Here is a 24,785-nt window from a genome sequence, read left to right as displayed (position 1 = left end):
CCGGGAATGCCCCTGTCCAAGAGCTGGGAGGAGGGTGGATGCCAAGAAATGATCCTGATGCTATTTGGCTCATGGATGACTCAGAGAAGGTGCTGTCAGAGCCTCATTGCCAATGTCATCCTCACTAGGTGATTTCATCCTGGGAGAAAGACAGCCACCAGCAGGGTTCTAGAAACATGATTTTCTTTCCTCATTTGACTGACAGGAACGAGGTGACAGAAACAGTGGGCTTTCACATAAAATGATGCCTCTCCCTTCATGTTATTCCAGCAGCGGAGCTGCAAGCATGACATTCACAGTAACTCATCCTGTCCAAAACAGAGCTCATTATCTCTCCCTCTTCAGTCTTCCCTCTCTTGGTTAATAGCATCACCATATACTGAGTCACCCCAGCTGGAGAGCTAATAAGTAGGCAAGAAGGAGTAGAAAGGCCTGAGGATATGGAATTAGAAAAGCAGGATGTAATTGACATCTTTACAATGGAGAGAGTCTTGGGGAAATTAACCAAACCTCTCCGAGCTCCAGCTTCCTCTCACATGGGAATTATTGATATTATGATAATAATCCAGATGTATAAGATTTTCCCTGTCCAGCATCAAGTCGGGATTTCTTTTTTTTTTTCCCTTAGTCCAGTGATTTCTTTAACTGCAGTGGCTCATCTTGCATTACCAGGTCGGAGCTCTATGACTCCAATTTTCCCGTCATTGTCTATGAGTGCTTCAGAGGCATGGGCTTGTAGCTCCGACTTTCCCACTCACCCAAGTCTGTCCCTTATTCCACTGTAGCTGTGCAAACTTCCACTTTTTAAGGGGACAGGGGAGGATCATCAGCTTTATTTATCTTTATGTTATTTTTAATTTTTAATTTTTATGAGAACATAGTAGGTGTATATATGTATGGAGTACATGAGATGTTTTGATACAGGCATGCAATGTGAAATAAGTGCATCATGGAGAATGGGGTATCCATCCCTCAAGCATTTATCCTTTGAGTTACAATCAAACTACTCTCTTTAAGTTATTTTAAAATGTAAAATTAAGGGACTATAAATTAGTTCAGCCATTGTGGAAGACAGTGTGGTAATTCCTCAGAAACCTAAAGACAGAAATATAATTTGACCCAACAATCTCATTACTGGGTATACACCCAGAGGAATATAAATCATTCTGTTGTAGAGGCACATGCATACATATGTTCATTGCAGCACTATTCACAATAGCAAAGGCATGGAATCAACATAAATGTCCATTAATGATAGACTGGATAAAAATAATGTGGCGCATACATGCTATGGAATACTATGCAGCCATAAAAAAGAACAACAACCTTATGTCCTTTGTAGGGGCACGGATGGAGCTGGAGGCTATTATCCTTAGCAAACTAATGCAGAAATGGAAAACTAAATACTGCATGTTCTCACTTACAAGTAGGAGCTAAATGGTAAGAACACATGGACACACAGGGGGAAACTACACATCCTGGGGCCTTTCAGAGAGTGGAAGGTGGGAGGAGGGAGAGGATCAGGAGAAATAACTAATGGGTACTAGGCTTAATACCTGGGTGATGAAATGATCTGTATAACAAACCCCCATGACACAGGTTTATCAATGTAACAAACCTACGCTTGTACCCCTGAACTTAAAAATAAAAGTTCAAATGAATAAATTAATTAATAAAAATAAAAATAAACTAATAAAAAAGTAAAATTAAGTTATTGTTCACTATAGTCACCCTGTTGTGCTCTCACATAACAATTCTTAGTCTCTCTATTTTTGTACCGATCAAGCCTCCATTTTTAATAAAATGTATTGATTTTATGATTATAGAAGGAATATACATTTTTGTTAAAAATGAAAATATAGGCTGGGTGCAGTGGCTCACGCCTGTAATCCCAGCACTTCGAGAGGCCAAGGTGGGAAGATCACTTGAGGCCAAGAGTTAGAGACCAGCCTGGCCATCATAGTGAAACTCCATCTCTACTAAAAATACAAAAATTAGCCAGGCTTGGTGGCGAGCACCTGTAGCTCCAGCTACTTGGGAGGCTGAGGCAGGAGAATCACTTGAACCCTGGAGGCGGAGGTTGTAGTGAGCTGAGATCGTGCCACTGCACTCCAGCCTGGGTCACAGAGTGAGAACCTGTCTCAAAAAAAAAAAGGAAAATATAGAAAAGTCCAACAAGCCAACCAAAAAGAATAAAAGCATCATATAACACATGCTGCAGAGACAGCCACAGATGTCATACTGTTAGACTCATTTTCTGCATATGCTTAAGAACACTAAAAAATGAACATCCTTGTGACAAGTGCATCCTCATTACAGGAAGAAGTCCATCCCCGAGGCAGGGTGAGTCACAGGGACTGGAACCTGAGGGCTCCTGCTGCCTCGGAAGAGTCAGGGTCTGCTCACATGGGCATCAAGAGTCCTAGGCAGGGGGAATAACTTCTGGCCTGAATCACAGCCCCCGGCCCTCCCACCACAGGAGGATGCTTCCATAAATTGTATTCAGAAAAAAAAAGCTCATTTCAGTTAAAGACAAACTGTAATATAAAAGAGACCAAGATAGAAGCTATAAAAGAAAACAGGAGGAAAGGGACAGAGGGAAATGGCAAATGAGAAATGCATGGAGGAAAATAGGGTCTTTGGCAAGAGGACCAGTGTCACCAGGCTTTCATTCGGTAAAGAAAAGCTTAATGAGGCATTTATGAAACTAGAGCTCAAGCAGAAATAGCAGCATGCAGAGAAGATACGACAAGACAACAGAGATGAAATGTTAGCTGGAAGAAAGAAGTGAACAAGCAGGAAGAAGAAGAGAAAGATAAAGCTACTGAGAAACACAAGCTGTGTTAAAGGAAGGACAAAGAAGGATTAGCATAGCTGAGAGCACAGGAATTATTATGAAGAAAAGAGTTAAGAACAGCAAGCAAAATAGCTGGGTACAGCGGCTCACACCTGTAATCCTGGCACTTTGGGAGGCCAAGGTGGGCGGATCACTTGGAGACCAGCCTGGGCAATATGGCAAGATCCTGTCTCTACGAAAAAATTAGCCAGGCGTGGTGGTGAGTGCCTGTAGTGCCAGCTACTCGGGAGGCTGAGGTGGCAGGATCACCTAAGCCTGGGGAGGTTGAGACTTCAGTGAGCTATGATTGCACCACTGCACTTCAGCCTGGGTGACAGAGTGAGACCCTGTCTCAAACAAAGAAACAAACAAACAAACACCTATACACCTATTTCATATATGTATAGAGTACCTATATAATCTATATCTATGTATCATGTATCTGTCTATCTATCTATGGGGAGAATAAAGTTAAAAAGTTCCAACATGTCATAATTGTCCCCAAGAAAAAGATTAAAATAACAAAACAAAAATATATATTTTAAGATTTACTATAAGAAAATTTTCCATAAAAAAGTTTAAATCTATGTAATAGAAACAGCAAACCACGGCTCTCAGGAAAGCTGACATGCAACTATCAGCACGAAAATATTTCCTAAGAAATAGTAAACATGGCCGGGCATGGTGGCTCCTGCCTGTAATCCTAGTACTTTGGGAGGCTGAGATGGGAGGATCGCCTGAGGCCAGGAGTTTGAGAGCAGCCTGGACAACATAGTGAGACCTTGTCTCTACAAAAGTAAAAATTAAAAAAAATTAGCCAGGTGTGGTGGTGCATATCTGTAGTCCCAGCTACTCAGGAGGCTGAGACAGAAGGATCACCTGAGCCCAGAAGCTCAAGGCTGCAGTGAGCTGTGATTGCGTCACTGTACTGTAGCCTGGGCAATGAAGCGAGATCATGTCTCAAAAACAAAACAAAGAAAACAAACATACAAACAAAAAAAATCGATCTCAAATGGGACTATCAAAGGATATAACTGTTCCCAATTCCAGGTTCAGATACCCACATCCCAATCACCCAATTAAAAAAAAAAAAGTACACATTATGGATAAAGAAATAATTCCTTTGTCATTGAATCAAAATATCAAGTTGGTCCTGTGCATAAAAATAGGATTGAAAGTCCAGAAACAAACCTTCAAGTTTATAGTTAATTGATTTTTGACAAGTGTGACAGAACAATTTTTTAAACAAATTTTGCTGAAGAAATAGAATATCCACATATTAAAAATGAAGTTGGACCCCTACCTCACAGCGTATATAAAAAATTGATTCAGAATGCATCAAAAGATTAAATGTTAAGAGCTAAAACTATAAAACTCCTAGAAGAAAACATAGGCATAAGTCTTCATAACTTCGATTAGGCAATAATTGTTTATATATGACACCAAAAACCCAAGAAACAAAAGGAAAAACAGGTAAATTGACTTCATCCAAATTAAATAGTTTTGTGCTTCAAAGGACATGATCAAGAAGGTAAAAAGACAACCCACAAATTGGAGAAAATGTTTGCAGATCATATATCTAACAAAGGAATTGTATCTAGAATGAAGAACGCTTACAACAGAATAATAAGAAAGAATAAGCCAATTTAAAAATGGGCAAAAGACTGAAATAGACCATTCTCCAAAGAAAATATACAAGGTTGACCATGGTGGCATGTGCCTGTGGCCCCAGCTACTTGGGAGTCTGAGGTGGGAGGATTGCTTGAGCCCAGGAGACTGAGACTGCAGTGAGCCATGTTCACACCACTACACTCCAGCCTAGGTGACAGAGCAAGACTAGGTCTAAATAAATAAATAAATAAATAAAAAGAAAATATACAAATAGCCAATAGAAAAATAAAAAGATACTTAACTTCAGTGGCCACCAGGAAAAAGCAAATCAAAACCATAATGAAATGGCATTTTATATCCACTAGAAAGCCTATAATATAAAATAAAGAGAGCGATAATAATAAGTGTTGGTAAGGATGGGGAGAGATTGGAACCCTGTGCATTGCTGGTAAGAATGTAAACTGGTGCAGCCACTCTGGAAAACAGTTCGGTTGATACTCAAAATGTTAATCACAGAATTGCCATATGACCCAGTAGTTCCACTTCAAGGTATGTATCCAGGACAAATGAAAGTGTATGTCCACACAAAAACTTGTACACAAATGTTTATATCACCTTATTTATCATAGCCAAAAAGGTAGAAATAACCCAAATGTTTATACACATTTTGGATAAATAAACTGTGGTGTGGTGTATCCGTGTAATGGAATATTATTTAACATACAAATAAATGAAGTACTGATACACGCTACCACATTTGTGAAACTTGAAAACATGCTAAGTGAAAGAAGTCAGTCAAAAAGACCACATATTGTATGATTCCATTTACATGAAATGTCCAGGATAGGCAAATCTGTACAGACAGAAAGTATGGTACATTCGTTGTTACCGTACATTAGTTGTTATCTAGATTGGGGGGGAGGTGAAGGCTGGGGTAAATGAGGAGTGACAGCTTATGGGTAACGGGTTCTTTCTGGAAGTGATAAAAAAAAGTCCTAAAAATGTGTTGATAGCTGGATAACTCTGTGGATATACTAAAAAGCATTGAATTCTACACTTTAAATGGATGAGTTGCATGGTATGTGAATTATAACTCAGTAAAGCTGCTACAGGAAAAAAAAGAGGACCATTTTAAGGTGGCTAAGAATTTAAAGAATGTAAATCCCATAGGGTCTTGTTAAAGAAATACTAGATGATAAACTTCAGCCAACCAAGAAATGAACAGTAATGTTATGGTAAACAGACTGGCTGTAAACATTGAATCAATTTAACTGTGGGACTAAACTAAAAAAGAAAAAAAGTGGTTTCAAAATAGTAAGTGTTCTAGATTATAATCCATTCAATAAAATAAGAATCTCTGGGATCGCGCCACTGCACTCCAGCCTGGGCAACAGAGCGAGACTCCATCTCAAAAAAAACAAACAAACAAACAAAAAAAAAGAATCTGGGTTCATTCTGATATAAATAAATAGAGAAAGAAAGAAAAGCTCTTCCCTTATAGTAAAAGTTCAGCTAATAAATGTAACAGAACTTATGAAAATAGAAAATAGGCTAGGCACAGTAGCTCACTCATGTAATCCCAGCACTTTGGGAGGCCGAGGCAGGCGGATCACCTGAGGTCAGGAGTTCGAGACCAACCAGGCCAACATGGTGAAACCCCATCTCTACTAAAAATACAAAATTAGCTGGGTGTGGTGGTGGGTGCCTGTAATCCCAGCTGCTTGGGAGACTGAGGCAGAAGAATCTCTTGAACCTGGGAGGAGGAGGTTGTAGTAAGCTGAGATAGCACCACTGCACTCAAGCCTGGGTGATACAGTAAGACTCTCAAAAAAAAAAAAAAAAAAAAAAAAGAAAAGAAAAGAAAATAGAAAGTCATCATTTGGCAATCATTGTAGTGGCCTTTGGCCATAGTGGACCTGTGGTCACACATTCAGGCATGCTAAGGCAGGTGGATGGTAGGTTGTTGATGTACAGGATGCTGGCATGATCTCAGAATATGCTCCCACAAAACAATAACCAATTGCAAGAGCAAAACTAGTGTCCTTCTGGTGGAGAAAACCAGGAGATTCCAGCATGACCAGGTGACGGGAAATTAGTGTCACCAGCGGTGGGTGGTACAGATTAACATCGTGCACTTCTTTTTTCTTTTTTGAGACAGAAACTCACTCTGTCGGCCAGGCTGGAGGGCAGTGGCACGATCTCAGCTCACTGCAACCTCTGCCTGGACTCAAGCAATTCTCCTGCCTCAGCCTCCCGAGTAGCTGGGATTACAGGTGTGTGCCACCATGCCAGGTTAATTTTTGTATTTTTAGTAGAGACGGGGTTTCACCATGTTGGACAGGCTGGTCTCGAACTCCCGACCCCAGGTAATCCACCCGCCTTGGCCTCCCAAAGTGCTGGGATTACAGGCGTGAGCCACCGTGCCTGGCCGACATCGTGCACTCCTAATGCAGAGAAGAACACAGTATTATGTCAGTGACATCCCTACCAGGAATCCTTGATCTGAGTCTGGTCACAGAGAGACATCAGATGGACCCACACTCAGCGTCATCCCACAGCATAGGAGGCTTGTATTCTTTAACATTGTTGGGGGCATAAGTGACAGAAAAGATTAAGGAATTGGTCCAGGTTGGAGGACACTAGGAAACATGACAATTAGAATAGATACAATACATTTTCCCGGATGGCATCTTGGACCCCAAGGGAAAAAGAGACATCATTGAGAGAGTTGGTAAAATTTGAATGGGCTCTAAATGGATTGGATGGGAGCATTGTGAAAATGTTGACTTCTTGACTTAGAAGCTTGCATGATGAGAGGTCTTTGTTTTAGAGAACGCACACGGGAGTATTTACAAGTGAAGGTATACTGTTCCCACAGCTAGCTCTCAAGTGGTGAAGGAAAAGACTAGTGTGTGTGTGTTTGTGTGTGTGTGTGTGTGTGTGTGTGTGTGTGTGTGAAAAGAGAGAGAATAAGAGCAAGGGAGGGAGAGTGGGGACAAGAGAGGGAGGAAGATATGTAAAAATGCAATAAGATGGTAACAGCTGGGAAATATGGATGAAGTGGTTATGGGAATAACTTGAACTGTACTTGTAACTCTTCTATACATTTGTAATAATTTCAAAATACAGTATTTTCAAATAGCAGAATATAAATGTGAAAAATGGGCTGGGCGCAGTGGCTCACACCTGTAATCCCAGCACTTTGTGAGGCTGAGGCGGGTGGATCACCTGAGGTCAGGAGTTCGAGACCAGCCTGGTCAGCATGGTGAAACCCCGCCTCTACTAAAACTACAAAAATTAGCCAGGTGTGGTGGTGCATGCCTGTAATCATAGCTACTTGGGAGGCTGAGGCAGGGGAATCACTTGAACCCAGGAAGTGAAGGTTGCAGTGAGCTGAGATCACGCCACTGCACTCCAGCCTGGGCGACAGAGTGAGACTCTATCTCACAAAAAAAAAAAAAGTAGAAAATGTAAATAAAAAGAAAATGGTATAATTATTAACAGAGAAGAAGTTGTTGGCTCAGAGTTTTTGCACATGCTATTCCTCCTTCCTGAATTGTCTCACTCCACACTGTTTTAATACAGAGTATTGCTCTGTCATCCAATCTGAAGTGTAGTGGTGCAGTCATGACTCACTGCAGCCTCAACCTCGCTGGATCAAGTGATCCTCACACCTGAGCCCCTCAAGTAGCTGGGACTATAGGCATTTACCACCACACCTGTATAAATTTATTTATTTATTTATTTTTTGTAGAGATGGGGTCTCCCTGTGTTACCCCAGGCTGGTCTCAAACTCCTGGCCTCAAGTGATCCTCTTGCCTTGGCCTCCCAAAGTGCTAGGATTACAGGTGTGAGCCACCACACCCAACCTCTCACCCCACATTTTAAAAGGGTGGATTATCTTGTGCCATTCATGTCTTAGCCTAAATATCCTTAGGAAAGGATTTCACTGGCTACACTTGTTTCTATCTATTTTCTTTGCGGCACTTACAAGCAGCTGACATCATACTAGGTAATTACCTACTGGCCACACAGAGGTGGGCACTTGATATGCTTGGTTTATTGCTCCATGATGCCTCTTTTCCTTGAGGCATCCGCGAGCATGCATCGTATTTAGTTGTCATGTTGCCTCCATCTTCTCCAATCCTTGGTACCCGAAAAAATAATGGCTGGCACATAGTACTTCCTCATTAAACATCTCTTGTTGTTGAAATGTTGAGATGGAGAAAGAGCACAGAAATTGGAAGGTGAAGCATTCTGATTCTTCTTTTATACCCCTCAGGGTCAACAGATATAATTTAAAGGGCAAACTGCTAAACACCATGCGTCCTTTGTAACCATTTGTGTGAGAAAAAGACAGAAAAGGCTAGGCACCTTTCATCTCAATTAAATGAAATTAATTAAAGGCTCATGCCTGTAATGCCAGCACTTTGAGAGGCCGAGATGGGAAAGTCACTTGAGCCCAGGAGTTCGAGACCAGCCTGAGCAACACATTGAGACCCCATCTCTATTTTCAAAATATAAATAATATAAATTTAAAAAATAAAAAAAAAAGAGAAGGAAAAGTAGGAGAATGGCCTCCTCCTACATGTGGGCTGTAAAAAAATAGCATATCTCAGTGCTTGTGGATGGGACACTCACATCTTCACACATATATTTTAGCCTCCAAGAAAATGCCTTGGCTAACTATATCCCATTTTAGGGCAGAATACCCCAGTTGTGAATAGGCACAATTGCCATATCCATAGATCCTAGGCAATCAGACTGACTGGGTTCAAATCTCAGCTCTGCCATTTATTAGCTGCTTGATGTTGAGAAAGTTACCTATCTCTTTCTTGGTTTGCTCATCTGCAAAATGGGAACAATAGTAGTACATAACTCACAGAAATGTTGTGAAGTAAATAATATTTAAGTGCCTAGAAAACAGTGCATGGGCTGGGCATGGTGGCTCATGCCTGTAATCCCAGCACTTTTGAAGGCCAAGGTGGGTGGATCACCTGAGGTCAGTAGTTCGAGACCAGACTGGCCAACATGGTGAAACCCCGTCTCTACTAAAGATACAAAAAAAATGTAGCCTGGCCTGGTGGTACACACCTGTAATCCAAGCTACTCGGGAGGCTGAGGCAGGAGAATCGCTTGAACCTGGGAGGCAGAGGTTGCAGTGAGCCGAGATGGCACCACTGTACCCCAGCCTGGGCAACAGAGCAAGACTCCGTCTTGAAAAACAAAACAAAAACAAACACAGACAAAAAGAAAATAGTGCATGGCACAGCATAAATAATGCTGTGAGTATCATTGAAAGACTTATATCTGTTGGTTAATCTCTGCTAATAAACCCACTACAACTATGAAGTAACTGACTTTCCAATATTAAATGCACCCCATTCTTTCCTCTAGCCTAGTCCCTCTAACCACAAAATAATCCCAGGATTTGCAAAAAAAGAAAAAAAAAGTATAAGGTATTGTATATATCCTGTGACTTTGATTGTGGCAAAGACTGCTCCGTGTTCACTTTCTTTTCCTCTTGGGCACGGAGCAAGAGAACCCTCCCAGCTTCCCTTGCAGTGGAAGGTGCCTGTGGCTGAGTTCTGAACAATGGGATATGAACAGAATGATGCACACTGCATGCCTCTCTAACCCTCAGATCTCTAGACAACTGCGGAAAATCCAGTAGAGAACTCTGGGGTCCTAGGGGATAGTAAAGTGTGGATCCTTGAATGACCCTGTAAACAAACAAACAAACAAAAAATTCTAAGGTCTTCCCCAAACCATCTGAATGGACCCCTGCTCTCCAACAACGGCATTCCAAAGCTAACCTGAAAAAACTAGTTCAGGGCATGATGGGAAGGGGGAGCCAGATGTGCTTTGTTATGCCCCCCGCCCCTTTGGAATTACTTATAAAACAGACTCTTTCAGTCTGATAAACATTTGCAGTCTATTCTCTCTGAAGCCTGCTACCTGGAGTCTTCATCTACATCATAAAACCTCAGTCTCCACAACCCCCTACTGTAACCCTAACCCAGACGTTCCTTTCTATTGATAATAACTCTTTCAACCAACTGCCAATTCAAAAATCTTTGAATCCACTCACAACTTGGAAGCCCCCACTTCCATTTGTTCAGCCTTTCTGGACTGAATCAATGTACATCTTCTGTGTATGATTGATGCCTTATCTCCCTAAAATATAAAAAAACCTAGTTGTGGCCCAGCCACCTTGAGCACATGTTCTGAGGATCTCCTGAGGACTATGTCAACAGGCCAGTGGTCAGTCACATTTGGCTCAGAAGAGATCTCTTCAAATATTTTAGAGTTTGACTCTTTCCATTGACAACCCCATGAACACATATTGGGCTGTGATCTGGGTTTAAGCCACTGAGTCTTGGGTTTGTGTGCTATATAGCACTTAGCCTGACCTGGCTGAGAAATGCATAGTATTGGCAAAGGAAGGAGTTAAGGGAAGAGAATTGAAAGGAGGGGTTGGAGAGCAGGGAGGGTCAGCCTTGGACAAAGGAAGTTCAGACTGATTGAAGCAGCACAGATATCCTGAAGACACAGAATAAAATCTTTGCAACAGCCAAGTTCAGATAACTGTGCTTGGAAAATTGAAGAGGAGCAGGGGAGGTGTGAAAGGGAAAATAAAAAGGCTCTAAGGTTGGAAAACGTTATGTGAGCATTTGAGCTGATGGAGACAGGCTGCAAGTCAGCTACACAAACCACTTCAGTTCAACAATAGGTATTGAGCAGACCTAGCTGGAGGGCAACGTCTTCTTCTATCAGTGAATGCCTGGGCTGGGAAGATATAATAATGCAGGCAGCTCCAACATGACTGAAACTGAAAGCCATGGAATCCTCTAACACAGGGGTCCCCAACCCCTGGGCCATAGACGGCAACCGGTCCTCCGTGGCCTGTTAGGAACCAGGCTGCACAGCAGGAAGTGAGTGGCAGGCAAGGGAAGCTTCATCTGTATTTTCAGCTGCTCCACACCACTCTCATTACTACCTGAGCTCTGCCTCCTGTCAGATCAGTGATGGCATTAGATTCTCACAGGAGCATGAACCCTATTGTGAACTGTGCACGTGAGGTATCTAGGTTGCGCACCCCTTATGAGAATCTAATGCCTGATGATCTGTCATGGTTTCCCATCACTCCCAAATAGGAGGAAAAGGAACTCACGGCTCCCACTGATTCCACATGATAGTGAGTAGTATAATTATTTTGTTACATACTACAATGTATTAATAATAGAAATAAAGTGCACAGTAATCATAATGCACTTGAATTATCCCAAAACCATCCTTACCCCTAGTTTGTGGAAATAATGTCTTTGACAAAACCAGTCCCTGGTGCCAAAAAGATTGGGGACCACTGCTCTAAAATGTTGGGGTGACTGCTTAGAAGGGTTCCACTTGAGACAGGGCAGAGATCCTCTCTTAGGGGCCGGTTGGACACCCCTCATTCCCAAGCATAAAAATAGAGGAAAATCTTGATTTCCCTAAGGGAAATCCCAGGCACCTAGCTAACCTTGAAAATTAAGTGAGCAACTGGATGAGCAAGAAGATAGTAGCTTAAAACAATAGCCAAGGAAGTTAGAGTTTGGTTCCCTATAGAAACTAAAGAAACATCTTAACATATGTCCCTGAGTTGTTTTTTAAAAACCTACACCCCTGTCAAATAGATGTCAGATAAAGAGAAACTGAGGACTGAACTTTAACAACCTCCTTTGCCCCTGAATTTCTTTTTGAGGGGTCTGGAGGGGTCACACTGTGGGCCAGAGTTAGCATTCTTTTTGCTGACCACAAAATTGTAGACAAGACTTTACCTCCTTAACCAATCGCAAATCAGAAAATCTTTGAATCCATGCAACCTGTGGGCACCCCCTTTGAGATGTCCCACCTTTTTTTAGGTCAAACCAATGAATGGCATTCATGTATTGATTAATAACTTTCCTGTTACCTCTGCCTCCTTGCCTTTAAAATTTCTTACCTGTAAGCCAGGCAGGAGTTCAGGTCTTAAGCATGAGCTGCCCTAGTCTCCTTGCTCAGCACCCTGCAAATAAATGCCTCACTTTCTCTTGCTGCAATTCTGATGCCCAGTCCTGATGGCTTTGCTGCACTGGGTGGGTGGACCCAAGTTGAGTTTAGGATAACACTTTATCCTAAAATTATGTGTGTCCCATTCTTCTTTTAGTGCCAGTTCCAAAAAGATACAAAGGTAATTAATGAATCTAAAAGTGAATATCAGCCAGGCCTGGTGGCTCATGCCTGTAATCCCAGCACTTTGGGAGGCCAAGGCGGGTGGGTCACTTGAGGTCAGGAGTTTGATACCAGCCTGACCAACATAGCAAAACCCTGCCCTACTAAAAATACAAAATTAGCTAGGCGTGGTGGCGCACACCTATAATCCCAGCTACTAGGGAGGCTGAGGCAGGAGAATCACTTGAACCAGGAGGCAGAGATTGCAGTGAGCTGAGATCACATCACTGCACTCCAGCCGGGGTGACACAGCCAGACTCTGTCTCAAAATAAAATAAAATAAAAGTGAGTATCTATTTCCAATGACAAATATTTATCAATCACTCCCCATGTAAGATGCACTGTTCTAGGTTATTTGAAAATGCAGGAATGTTAAGAAACATTTTCCGTCTTTGAGGATCTCATATTCCTATCAGAAAGACAGCCCTCACAGATGAGGGAGACCAAAGCACAAAAATGAAGGATCAATGCTTGTATGTGTCACACAATAAGGGCAATATTTCATATTTGATATTAGTGAGGGGTGGATCATGTCACCCTATAACTATGGAAAATTAGAGAAAGTTGTTTTATTTTAAAGAGGATCTACTAAACATTCTAAGTGCCAGTGAGGGCTTTGGAAACGATGGCTGAAGCTGTGCCAACCCAAGGGGAGAAGAAGATTGAAGACTTGGCCCATGTCAATAGCAGAAAACAATAAATAGGGGTTGGCCATAGAATGGTTGTTCAGCCTAGTCTTGGAAACTTGTCTTAATTTCTTTAGTATAGGTAACTATTTATTCGTAGAAAAATGTGGGCATCCTTATATGAGTTATTAATAGGCTGAGAATGTAGTTCATAGAATATTCCTTCTTGTTTTGGCCAAATTAGGGTAGTTATGGAGAAAGAAGAAAACTTACAAGACAGAAATCATACAATCAAGTCATAAAGCTGGTGACAGATGAATGGCACTGTCACCAATACCAGAAACACTTTAATAGCTGCCAAAGGGCCTCCCCAACCACGCTGGACCCAGGCAGAAAAAGGAGAGAACTGAGAAGTTCAGGTTCCCAGGGACTTGGTGAGTGCAGGTCAGTGCGGGTAGGGTTGTGAATATTGCACACACACCAAGCCTTCCTTCTCAGAGGACTCCTAGGGTAAAAAAGGCAGGAGTTTTATAGGCAGCACTCAAGAGTAAGCATGGTCAAATGGATAATTTCTCTCCCAAGTTCTTTGTAGAGAATACAGCGTCAAGCAAGGAAATCAAGTCAACAAGCTGAAAGGACACAAAGTCTAAAGAAGAGCTATGGTGAAAGTAAAAAAATGGACAAAATTAAAATAAAGGGGGAGGAAACTAGATGAGCTATAACGGGAGAAAAAGATCAGAGGATCCTGAGCAATTGCAACTAGTAAAGCTGGAATGACCATCATTCTAGGGCCACAGATATCGATCATGTGTATAGGTTACAATGGTTTAATAACAGATAGATGGTTTTCTTTTTCTTTCCTTTTATTTTTTTTGAGATGGAGTCTTGCTCTGTCGCCCAGGTTAGAGTGCAGTAGCACAATCTCGGCTCACTGCAACCTCCGCCTCCCTGGTTCAAGCGATTCTCCTGCCTCAGCCTCCCGAGTAACTGGGACTACAGGTACACACTGCCATGCCCAGCTAATTTTTGTATTTTTAGTAGAGACTGGGTTTCACCATGTTGGCCAGGATGGTCGTGATCTCTTGGCCTCGGGTGATCCACCCACCTCGGCCTCCCAAAGTGCTGTGATTACAGGCATGAGCCACTGCACACGGCTGGATAGATGGTTTTCTAATCTCCCAAGGAAGAATATTGGAAAGGATCATGATTGCTCAAATACTACCCAAGTCTTGACTTTCCTTTCTTACTTCTAAGGCTTATGAAAGTGAGGTGTATGGTTGTCTCCACTTTGCATACTTTTAATGGGAATTCTTTTTTAAAAAAATTTTTTTTGGTTCGGGAGTACATGTAAAAGTTTGTTATACAGGTAAACTCTTGTCTCAAGGGTTTGTTGTGCAGATTATTACATTACTTGGATATTAAGCTCAGTACCCAATAGCTATCTTTTCTACTCCTCTCCCTCCTCCCACCTGCTACCCTCAAGGAGACCCCAGTGTCTATTGTTCTCCTCTTTGTGTTCATGAGTTCTCAACATTAAGCTCCTACTTACAAGTGAGAACATGCAGTATTTGGTTTTCTGTTCCTGGAAAACGGCCTCCAGCTTCATCCATGTTCCTGCAAATAACATGATCTTATTCTTTTTTATGGCTGCATAGTATTCTCTGGTGTATATGTACCACATTTTCTTTATCCAATTTGTCATTGATGGGCATTTAGGTTGATAACATGTCTTTGCTATTGTAAATAGTGCTGCAACAAACATTTGCATGCATGTGTCTTTATGGCAGAAAGCTCTATATTCATCTGGGTGCATACCCAGTAATTGGATTGCTGGGTTGAATGGTAGTTCAGCTTTTAGTATTTTGAGGAGTCGCCACACTGCTTTCCGCAATTGTTGAACTAATTTACACTTCCACCAACAGTGTATAAGTGTTCCCTTTTCTCCGCAACCTTGCCAGCATCTGTTATTTTTTGAAATTTTAATAATCTGATTGGTATCAGATGGTATCTCACTGTGGTTTTGATTTGCATCTCTCAAATGCTCAGTGATATGGAGCTTTTTTTAAATGCTTGTTGGCCGCATGTATGTCTTCTTTTGAAAAATGTCTGTTGACGCCCTTTGCCCACTTTTCAATGGGGTGGTTTGTTTTTCTCTTGTAAATTTGTTTAAATTCCTTATAGATGCTGGATATTAGATCTTTGTCAGATACATAGTTTGCAAATACTGTCTCCCATTCTGTAGGTTGTCTGTTTACTCTGTTGATAGTTTCTTTTGCTGTGCAGAAGCTCTTAAGTTTAATTAGATCCCACTTGTCAATTTTTGTTTTCATTGTGATTGCTTTTGATGTCTTTGTCATGAAATATTTGCCCGTTCCTTGGTCCAGGATGATATTGCCTAGGTTTTCTTCCAGGATTTTTATAGTTTGGTGTTTTACATTTAAGTTAGAAGATAGATAACAAACTGATTTACAAATAAATAATATGCCAGGTGGTCATAATTACTAAGGAAATAATCAACTAGGATAAAAGGAATAACAATTCATACAAACAATAGAGGAAAATTTAAATAGTGTTAAAAGAAGACATATAACAGGGTGGGCATACGTGAGAGTTAATTGTATATGTCAACTTGACTAGGTTAAGGGATACCCATACAACTAGCAAAACGTTATCTCTGGGGGTGTCTGTGAGGGTGTTTCTGGAGGAGATTAGCATTTGAGTCAGTAGACTGAGTGAAGAAGAGCTGCTCTTAGTAATGTGGGCAAGGGCCGAATGTGGTGGCTCATGCCTGTAATCCCAGCACTTTGAGAGGCCAAGATGGGTGGATCACCTGAGGTCAGGAGTTCGAGACCAGACTGGACAACATGATGAAACCCTGTCTCTACTAAAAATACAAAGATTTGCTGGGCGTGGTGGCATGCACCTGTAATCCCAGCTACTCGGGAGGCTGAGGCAGGGAAATTGCTTGAACCTGGGAGGCAGAGGTTGCAGTGAGCCGAGATCATGCCATTGCACTCCAGCCTGGGTGACAAGAACAAAACTCCATCTCAAAAAAAAGAGTAAAGTGGGTGAATACCAACCAATCCATTGAGGGTCCAGATAGAACGAAAAGGCTGAGGGAGGGCTAATTATTTTTCTTTTCTGGAGCTGGGACATCCATATTTTCCTGCCCTTGAACATTGGAGCTACTGATTCTTGGGTCTTTGGACTCCAGGACTTATACCAGCCTGTCCCCTAACCCCTGCCCTGGTTCTCAGAACTTTGTCCTTGGACTGAAAGTTACACCATCAGCTTTCCTGGTTCTCCAGCTTACAGATAACAGATCATTGGACTTCCTGGCCTCCATAATCACATAAACCAATTTTCATAATTATATAATTATTTGCATAACAATGCAAAGTGCTCCAAATATATATGGAGAGTTTAGGTCTTAGAATAAATTCTTTGCAACAGCCAAGTTCAGATAACCGTGGTAGCTCTTAAAATAAAACCTTTGCAACAGCAGAGATTATATATAATCTGTGTTTTTCTGAGAAACCCTAATACAGCCTATAATTTTATGTGGAAATTAGGCAATGCTGCACTTTGCCCTTGAGTAGAAAATTAGGCACCGAGCTTTCTGACAAGCAGTGAGCAAAACATACAGAATTTGGTCATTTAACTTATGCAATTAAAAAATATAGACATATGTATGTCAACAAAAAGAGTCAAGCTCTGTAAAATATTTGAAGAGATTTAATTTGAGCCAAATGTGAGTGACTATGGCTCATGACACAGCCCTCAGGAGGTCCTGAGAATATGTGTCCAAGGTGGTCAGTGTACACCTTGGTTTTATACATTTTTAGGAGGCATGAGACATCAATCAAATACATTTAAGGAATACATTAAGGAAGGGAGGACAACTCCAAGCAAGGGCTTCAGGCTATAGGAAAATTTAAACATTTCCTGGTTGACAATTGGTTGAGTTTGTCTAAAGACCTGGGATCCATACAAAAGAAATGTCCAGGTTAAGGTAAAAGATTGTGGAGACCAAGATTCTTTTGAAGTGTTATAGTGGCTGCCCTTAGAGACAATAGATGACAAATGTTTCCTATTCAGATCATCAAAAGGTGCTAGACTCTTAGTTAATGTCATTAGGATTGAGAGGGCCTGGAACAAAAAGATCTAGCTTGATAGAGATTCTTTACAGATCCAAGTTTTTGCCCACAAAGGACAGCTTTGCAGTGCCATTTCAAGATATGGCAAAGAAACGTATTTTGGGGTAAAATATTTTGACCTTCTTCTTTGTCACATAATGTTATGCCAGAGGTAGATTGGAAAGTAAGTCACAACATATAGAGTTAAATAAAGCCTATCTGGGCCGGGCGCAATGGCTCACGCCTGTAATCCCAGCACTTTGGGAGTCCAAGGCGGGCGGATCACGAGGTCAGGAGATGGAGACCATCCTGGCTAACAGAGTGAAACCCTGCGTCCACTAACAAAATACAAAAAATTAGCTGGGCGTTGTGGCGGGCGCCTGTAGTCCCAGCTACTCGGGAGGCTGAGGCGGGAGAATGGTGTGAACCCAGGAGGTGGAGCTTGCAGTGAGCTGAGATTGCGCCACTGCACTGCAGCCTAGGTGACAGAGCGAGACTCCGTCTCAAAAAAAATAAATAAATAAAAATAAATAAATAAATAAAATAAAAATGTAAAATAAAACCCATCTGATGAGAATTGATGGTTTGTAGGGCATGACTCTCCAGACCTCTTAGATAGGAATTTGGGCAAGAAAAAAAATCAGAGCTTAGTCCTCATGTATACATATTTCTTTCAGATAAGATGTTTTTCCAGCATCAAATTCCGAAAAGTAGGTATCTTAATAATCCTTTAAAATACCTTAACTTCAGAGAATGGAAAAAACATTAACATTCAGAGTCATAGGCAAATAATTGATGGCTGAGGACGGACAGAACTTGGATTGGGGGGTGGGATGTGGAGATTTCCCTGGACCAGAAGTGGGGACTCTCCAAGAGGTTCTACCGGTTTTGACCAGCTGCTCTTTTTGCCTCGGCAGCCTCCTGAGTCTTCTGCATTGGAGCTTTTCTAACACAGGCTGTTAAGCTCTATTGTGCTGATTTGACATCTGGAACAAATTCTTTTGTCATACACCATCAGACTTTAAACAAATAAGAGCTAATGAGTTACACAGATGCCATGATTTTGCCTCAACCAATAATTACTTTGTTCACTCAAGGGTAGTATGGAGGTTCAGAGACAAGAGGATCTCTCCTGTTTCACCTCACATTAGAATTTGTTTGCTTTGACAAATATCTGACTTGTCTGATGTTTACGATGTAACGTATTTATTTTGCCAGGTCTGCCCTATAGATCATCGTGTCCCAGAGATCTACAGCATAATGGACTGGAAGCAGTCTGTGTTTTGGAGCCAAGCCCAGCAAAGTCTCAATTCCTTCTCCTTCAATCGCTATCTGGATGAATAAGGGCAAGTCATTGACCCTCTATGGGCCTCAGTTTCCTCACCCATAAACTGGAGGTAAAAACACATACCCCATGGGATGGGATTACATAAGAGCTTAACACAATGTCTGGCACGGAGTGGGAAATCAGTAAACATTTGCTCCCATCCTTTGCTCAAATCACTTTTAATTAATGGTCCCTTTGAGAAAATGAGGAAGTCAATCTTCATTTGACTGAGAAAAGGAGTAAATCTTTTTCTGTTGTTGTTAAGATAAGACTTATCTATGTAAGTTCACTTTAAGGATAATGATTTGTTATTTTTCATTTAAAGCCAATTAATCAACGTAGTGTGGATGTCTTCCTTCTCCCTGGAGTCTCTTTGAAGTGGTTTGCTCCTAGGGCATCTAAAGAAAAGATGTCAGAGGGCTGGAATAAGAGAAAGTTGATAGAATGGAGAAGGGGCTATTTGGGATAGAGGGGTACACACACTACCTCTCCAGCTGGTTCCCAGTGGGGGATATTAGGACAATGAATTGTAGCTCAGTATCCAGCTTCTGGAACCTCTGGAGGAAGTCAGATACTGCCTCCAGGGATGCCTATGGATATTCCTACCTCTGCCCAGGCAAGCCCACCTCCAGCTGCAGCAGCCACAGCTGCTAGAAACAACCAACACCAGCAGGAGAGGAGATGAACAAGGCATAAAGCACCAGGAGAAATAAGTCGGGAGTGGGGATGGTGGTCAAATCATACTCTTTTTTTTTTTTTTTTTTTTGAGACTTGCTCTGTCACTCAGGCTGGAGTGCAGTGGCACAATCTCGGCTCACTGCAAGCTCTGCCTCCTTGGTTCACGCCATTCTGCTGCCTCAGCCTCCCCAGCAGCTGGGACTACAGGTGCACGACACCATGCCCGGCTAATTTTTTTTGTATTTTTAGTAGAGGCGGGGTTTCACCATGTTAGCCAGGATGGTCTTGATCTCCTGAGCTCGTGATCCGCCTGCCTCGGCCTCCCAAAGTGCTGGGATTACAGGTGTGAGCCACCGCACCCAGCCACACTCATTTTTGTAATATGTTTTATTTTGTTTTTCATTGTCACATAATAATTATATATATTTATGAGATGTAGTGTGATGTTTGGTGTACATTATGTAATGATCAAATCAGGATAGTTAGCATATTGATCATCTCAAATGCCTGCCATTTTTTTGTAGTAAGAACACTTAACTGAGGTGGGGTATCACAAGATCAAGAGATCGAGATTATCCTGGCCAACATGGTGAAACCCCGTCACTACTAAAAATACAAAAATTAGCTGGGCGTGGTGGTGCACGCCTGTAGTCCGAGCTACTTGGGAGGCTGAGGCAGGAGAATCCCTTGAACCCAGGAGGCAGAGGTTGCAGTGAGCCGAGACTGTGCCACTGCACTCCAGCCTGGAGAAGAAGCAAGACTCTGTCTCAAAAAAAAAAAAGCATTTAAAATACTCTCTCCGAGTTACTTTGAAGTGTACCATGCCGTATTGTCCACTATAGTCACTCTGTTGTGCAACAGCACACCAGAATTTATTTCTCCTGTCTAACTGTAACTTTGTGCTCATTGACCAACTTCTCTTTCTTTCCCTCTCCTCACCTATACTTGCCAGTCTCTGGTAACCACTGTTCTTTTGTATGCTTCTATGAGATCAATATTTTTTTAGATTTTACACATGAGTGAGATCATACAAGATTTGTCCTTCTGTGCTTGGCCTATTTCATTAACTTAATTGTTTTCTAGGTTCATTCATGTTGTTACTAATAACAGGATTTCATCTTTTTTATGGCTGAATAGTATTCCACTATGCACATATACAACATTTTCTTTATCCAGTCAGCCATTGGTGGACACTTATGTTGATTCCATAGCTTGGTTAGTGTGAATAATGCTACAATGAACATGGGACTGCATTATCTCTTCAACATACTGATTTCATTTCCTTTGGATATACACACACTAGTAGAATTGTTGGATAATATGATAGTTCTATTTTTAATTTTCTGAGAAATCTCCATACTGTTGCTCGTAAGTGTACTGTTTTGCATTCCCTTCAATAGTATGTAAGAGTTTCCCTTTCTCTGCATCCTTGCTAGCACTTCTTATTTTATTTTTTATGATAGACATTTTAACCAGGGTGAGGTGATATCTCACTTTGGTTTTGATTTGCCTTTCCCTAATGGTTAGTGATGTTGAGCATGTTCTCATGAACTTATTGGCCATTTGTATGTCTTCATTTGAGAAATCTCTATTTAGATCTTTTACTGATTTTTAAATCAGCCAGATTATTTGTGTTTTGTTTTGGTTTTGTTTTTGTTTTTTTGCTGTTGTGGTGTTTGAGTTCCTTATATATTCTGGATATTAATCCCTTGTCAGATTCATAGTTTGCAAATATTTTTGCCCATTTTGTAGATTGTCTCTTCACTCTGTTGATTGTTTCCTTAGCCATCGCCTTTTTCATAAAATTTGCCCAGAACAATGTCCTGAAGGGTCTCCCCTGTGTTTTCTTCTAGTATTTTTATAGTTTTGAGTCTTACTTTTATTATTTTTTTTTATAGAGTTGGGTTCTTGTTATTTGCCTAGGCTGGTATCAAACTCCTGGCTTCAAGTGATCTTCCTACCTTGACCTCCCAAAGTGTTGAGATTATAGTCATGAGACACTGTGTCCAGTGTTTCACTTTTAAGTCATTAATCTATCTTGAGTTAATTTTTGTATATGGTGAAAGATAGGGGTCCAGTTTCATTCATCTGCCTATGGATATCCAATTTTCCCAGCACCATTTACTGAAGATCATGTTCTTTCCCTAGTGCATGTTTTCGTTGACTTTGTCAAAAATCAGTTGGCTGTAAATACATAGGTTTATTTCTGGGTTCTCTATTCTGTTCCATTGATGCATACCATGCTTTTTTGGTTACGATAGTCTTGAAATATATTTCAAAGTCAGGTAGTGTAATGCCTTTAGCTTTATTCTTTTTGCTCAGGAATACTTTGGCTACTTAGGCTCTTTTTTGGTTCCACATGAACTTTAGAATTGCTTTTCTATTTCTAAGAAAAATGGCATTAATATTTTGATAGGGATTGTTTTGAATCTATAGATTGTTTTGGGCAGTATAGCCATTTTAATGACATTAATAATTATTCCAATTCATAAACATAAGATGTCTTTCCATTTGTTTGCACCCTCTTCAATTTTTTCCATTGGCATTTTGTATTACAGTTTTACTTGTAGAGCTCTTTCATCTCATTGGTTAAATATATTACTAGGAAGGGTTTTTTTTTTTTTTTTGGTAGATAGGTAAATGGAATTGCCTTCTTGGTTTCTTTCTCAGCTAGTTCATTATTGTTGTATGGAAATGCTACTGATTTTTGTATGTTGGTTTTGTATCCTGCAATATTACTGAATTTAATTATCAGATCTAAGAGTTTGTTGGTGGAGTTTTTAAGTTTTTCTAGAGGTAAGATCATGTCATCTGCGAAGGACAATTTAATTTCTTTGTTTCCAATTTGCATGCTTTTTATTGCTTTCTCTTGCCTGATTGCTCTGTCTAAGAATTCCAGTAGTATGTTGAATAAGAGTAGTGAAAGTGTGTATCCTTGTCTAGTTTCAGTTCTTAGAGGAAAGATTTTTAGCTTTTCCCCAACCAGTATAATATCAGCTATGGGTCTGTCATATACAGCTTTTATTATATTAGATATTTCCTTCTGTGCCTTGTTTGTTAAGAGTTTTCATCATGAAGAACTGTTGAACTTTATCAAATTCTTTTTCTGCATCTATGGAGATGATCATGTGGTTTTTGTCCTTTGTTCTACTGATGTGATGTATTACATTTAGTTATTTGTGTATGTCAAAACATCTTTGCATCCCTGGGATAAATCCTTCTTGATCATGGTGTACTATCTTTTTGATATACTGTTGCATTCAGTTTGCTAGTATTTTGTTGAGGAGTTTTGTGTCTATGTTCAAAAGGGATGTTGTCTTGTATTTTTCTTTTCTTCATTGCATCCTTGCCTGGTTTTGATATCAAGGTGATACTAGTTTCACAGAATGAATAGGGAGAATTCCCTTCTCTCCATTTTTTTTTGGAATAGGGAGAATTGGTGTCAGTTCTTTGTAAGGTTGATAGAATTATTCAATGAAGCCATCAGTCCTGGACTTTTCTTTGTTGGGAGTCTTTATTGCTGATTCAATCTGATTACTCTGATTATTGGTTTGTTCAGGTTTCTATTTCTTCCCAGTTCAATATTGATATGTTGAATATGTTCAGGAGTGTATGTATTTCCTCTAGATCTTCTAGTTTGTTAATGTATACTTGTTCATAAGTCTCTGATGATTTTTGTATTTCTATGGTACCAGTTGCAATGCCTCTTGTTTCTTTTTCTTTTCTGATTTTTAAAAATTTGAGTCTTTGCTTTTATTTTCTTGGTTAGTTGGGTAGCAGTTTATTGATTTTGTTTATCTTCTCAAAAAAGCAACTTTTTGTTTCATTGACTCTTTGTAACTTTTTTAGTCTCCATTTTATTTAGTTCTGCTCTAATCTTTATCATTTTTTCGCTTCTACCAATTTTGAATCTGGTTTATTATTGCTTTCCTAGTTCCTTGAGGTATGTCATTAGATTGTCTATTTGAAATCTTTCTACTTTTTTGATGTAGATGCTAATTGGTATAAAATTCCCTCTTAGAATTGCATTTGTTGTATCCCATAGATTTTAGTGTGTTGTGTTTTGATTTTCATGTTGTTTAATTTTCATGTATTTTTTTCAGTTTTCAGAGTTCCTCGTGTTATTGATTTGATGTATTCCATTGTCTGAACAGATACTTGACATGATTTCAATTTTTTTATTGTTGAGACTTGTTTTGTGTTTCAACATATAATCTGTCCTAGAGAATGTTCCATGTACTGATGAGAAGAATGCGTATTCTGTACCTGTTGGATAAAATGTTCTGTAAATGTCTTTGAGGTCCATTTGTTCTAAAATGCAGTTTAAATCCAATATATCTTTGTTAATTTCCTGTCTAGGTGACTTGATTACTACTGAAAGTGGGATGTTGGAGTATCCAACTATTATAGTATTGGAGTCTATCCTTTTCAACTTAATAATATTTGCTTTAAATATCTGGGTGTTTAGTGTTGTATTCATGTATGTTTAGAATTTTTATATCCTCTTACTGAATTAATCCTTTTATCATTATATAATGACTTTTTTGTCTCTTATTACTGTTTTTGACTTAAAGTATGCTTTAAAGTATACTTAATGTATAGCTACTTCTGCTCAATCTTGGATTCCATTTCCATAGAATATCGTTTTCCATTCTTTTCTTTCAGTCTATATGTGCCTTTACAGATAAGATGAGTTTCTTGTAGTCAGCATATAGTTGGGTCATTTTTTTTAAAAAAATCCTTTTTCATATCTTTGAAGTGGAAAGTTCAATTCATTTGTATTCAAGGTGATTATTGATATGTGAGGGCTTATTTCTGTCATTTTATTAACTGAGTTGTGGTTGTTTTGTGTATCCTTTGTCCTTTTCTTTCTTATTATTTATCATTGTGGTTTGGTGGTTTTCTGTAGTGGTAACATTTGAGTTTTTTTCTTTTCCCTATTTGTAGGTTTGCTTTATCAGTGGATTGCATATTTTCATGTGTTTTCATGAAGGTAGATATCATTCACTTATATGTGTAGGATTCCCTTAAGCATTTTTTGTTGAACTGGTCTAGTGGTGATGAATTTTCTCAGCTTTTTCTTGTCTGAGAAAGATATTATTTCATTTTCATTTATGAAGGGTATCTTTGCTATCTTCACTGAGTACAGTAAGTATCCTTGGCTGGTAAATTTTTTTTTTTCTTTCAGTGCTTTCAATATATCATCCCAGTCTCTCCTGGCTTATAAGATTTCTGCTAAGAAATTCACTGTTAGTCTGATGGGGGGTCCCTTATTAGTGGCTAGACACTTTTCTCTTGCTGTTTTTAGGATTATCTTG

At 40.1% G+C, this 24,785-nt stretch overlaps 1 long non-coding RNA gene across 1 annotated transcript in view; it reads left to right on the top strand.

Annotated features, from left to right (window-relative positions):
* LOC134761711 (uncharacterized) overlaps positions 1–24,785 on the top strand; it is a 167,682-nt gene that overhangs the window by 12,550 nt on the left and 130,347 nt on the right. Inside the window, exon 2 of the long non-coding RNA XR_010140777.1 lies at positions 18,681–18,859. This is a non-coding gene — a long non-coding RNA (uncharacterized LOC134761711). The remainder of the gene's footprint in view (positions 1–18,680; positions 18,860–24,785) is intronic.

The sequence above is a fragment of the Pongo abelii genome, chromosome 6 (genome assembly GCF_028885655.2).
Source record: "Pongo abelii isolate AG06213 chromosome 6, NHGRI_mPonAbe1-v2.0_pri, whole genome shotgun sequence".
In the NCBI taxonomy this organism is placed as follows: Eukaryota; Metazoa; Chordata; class Mammalia; order Primates; family Hominidae; genus Pongo; species Pongo abelii.
Note: the sequence above shows the minus strand (reverse complement) of the source record. Positions and strands in the feature narration are given on the sequence as shown.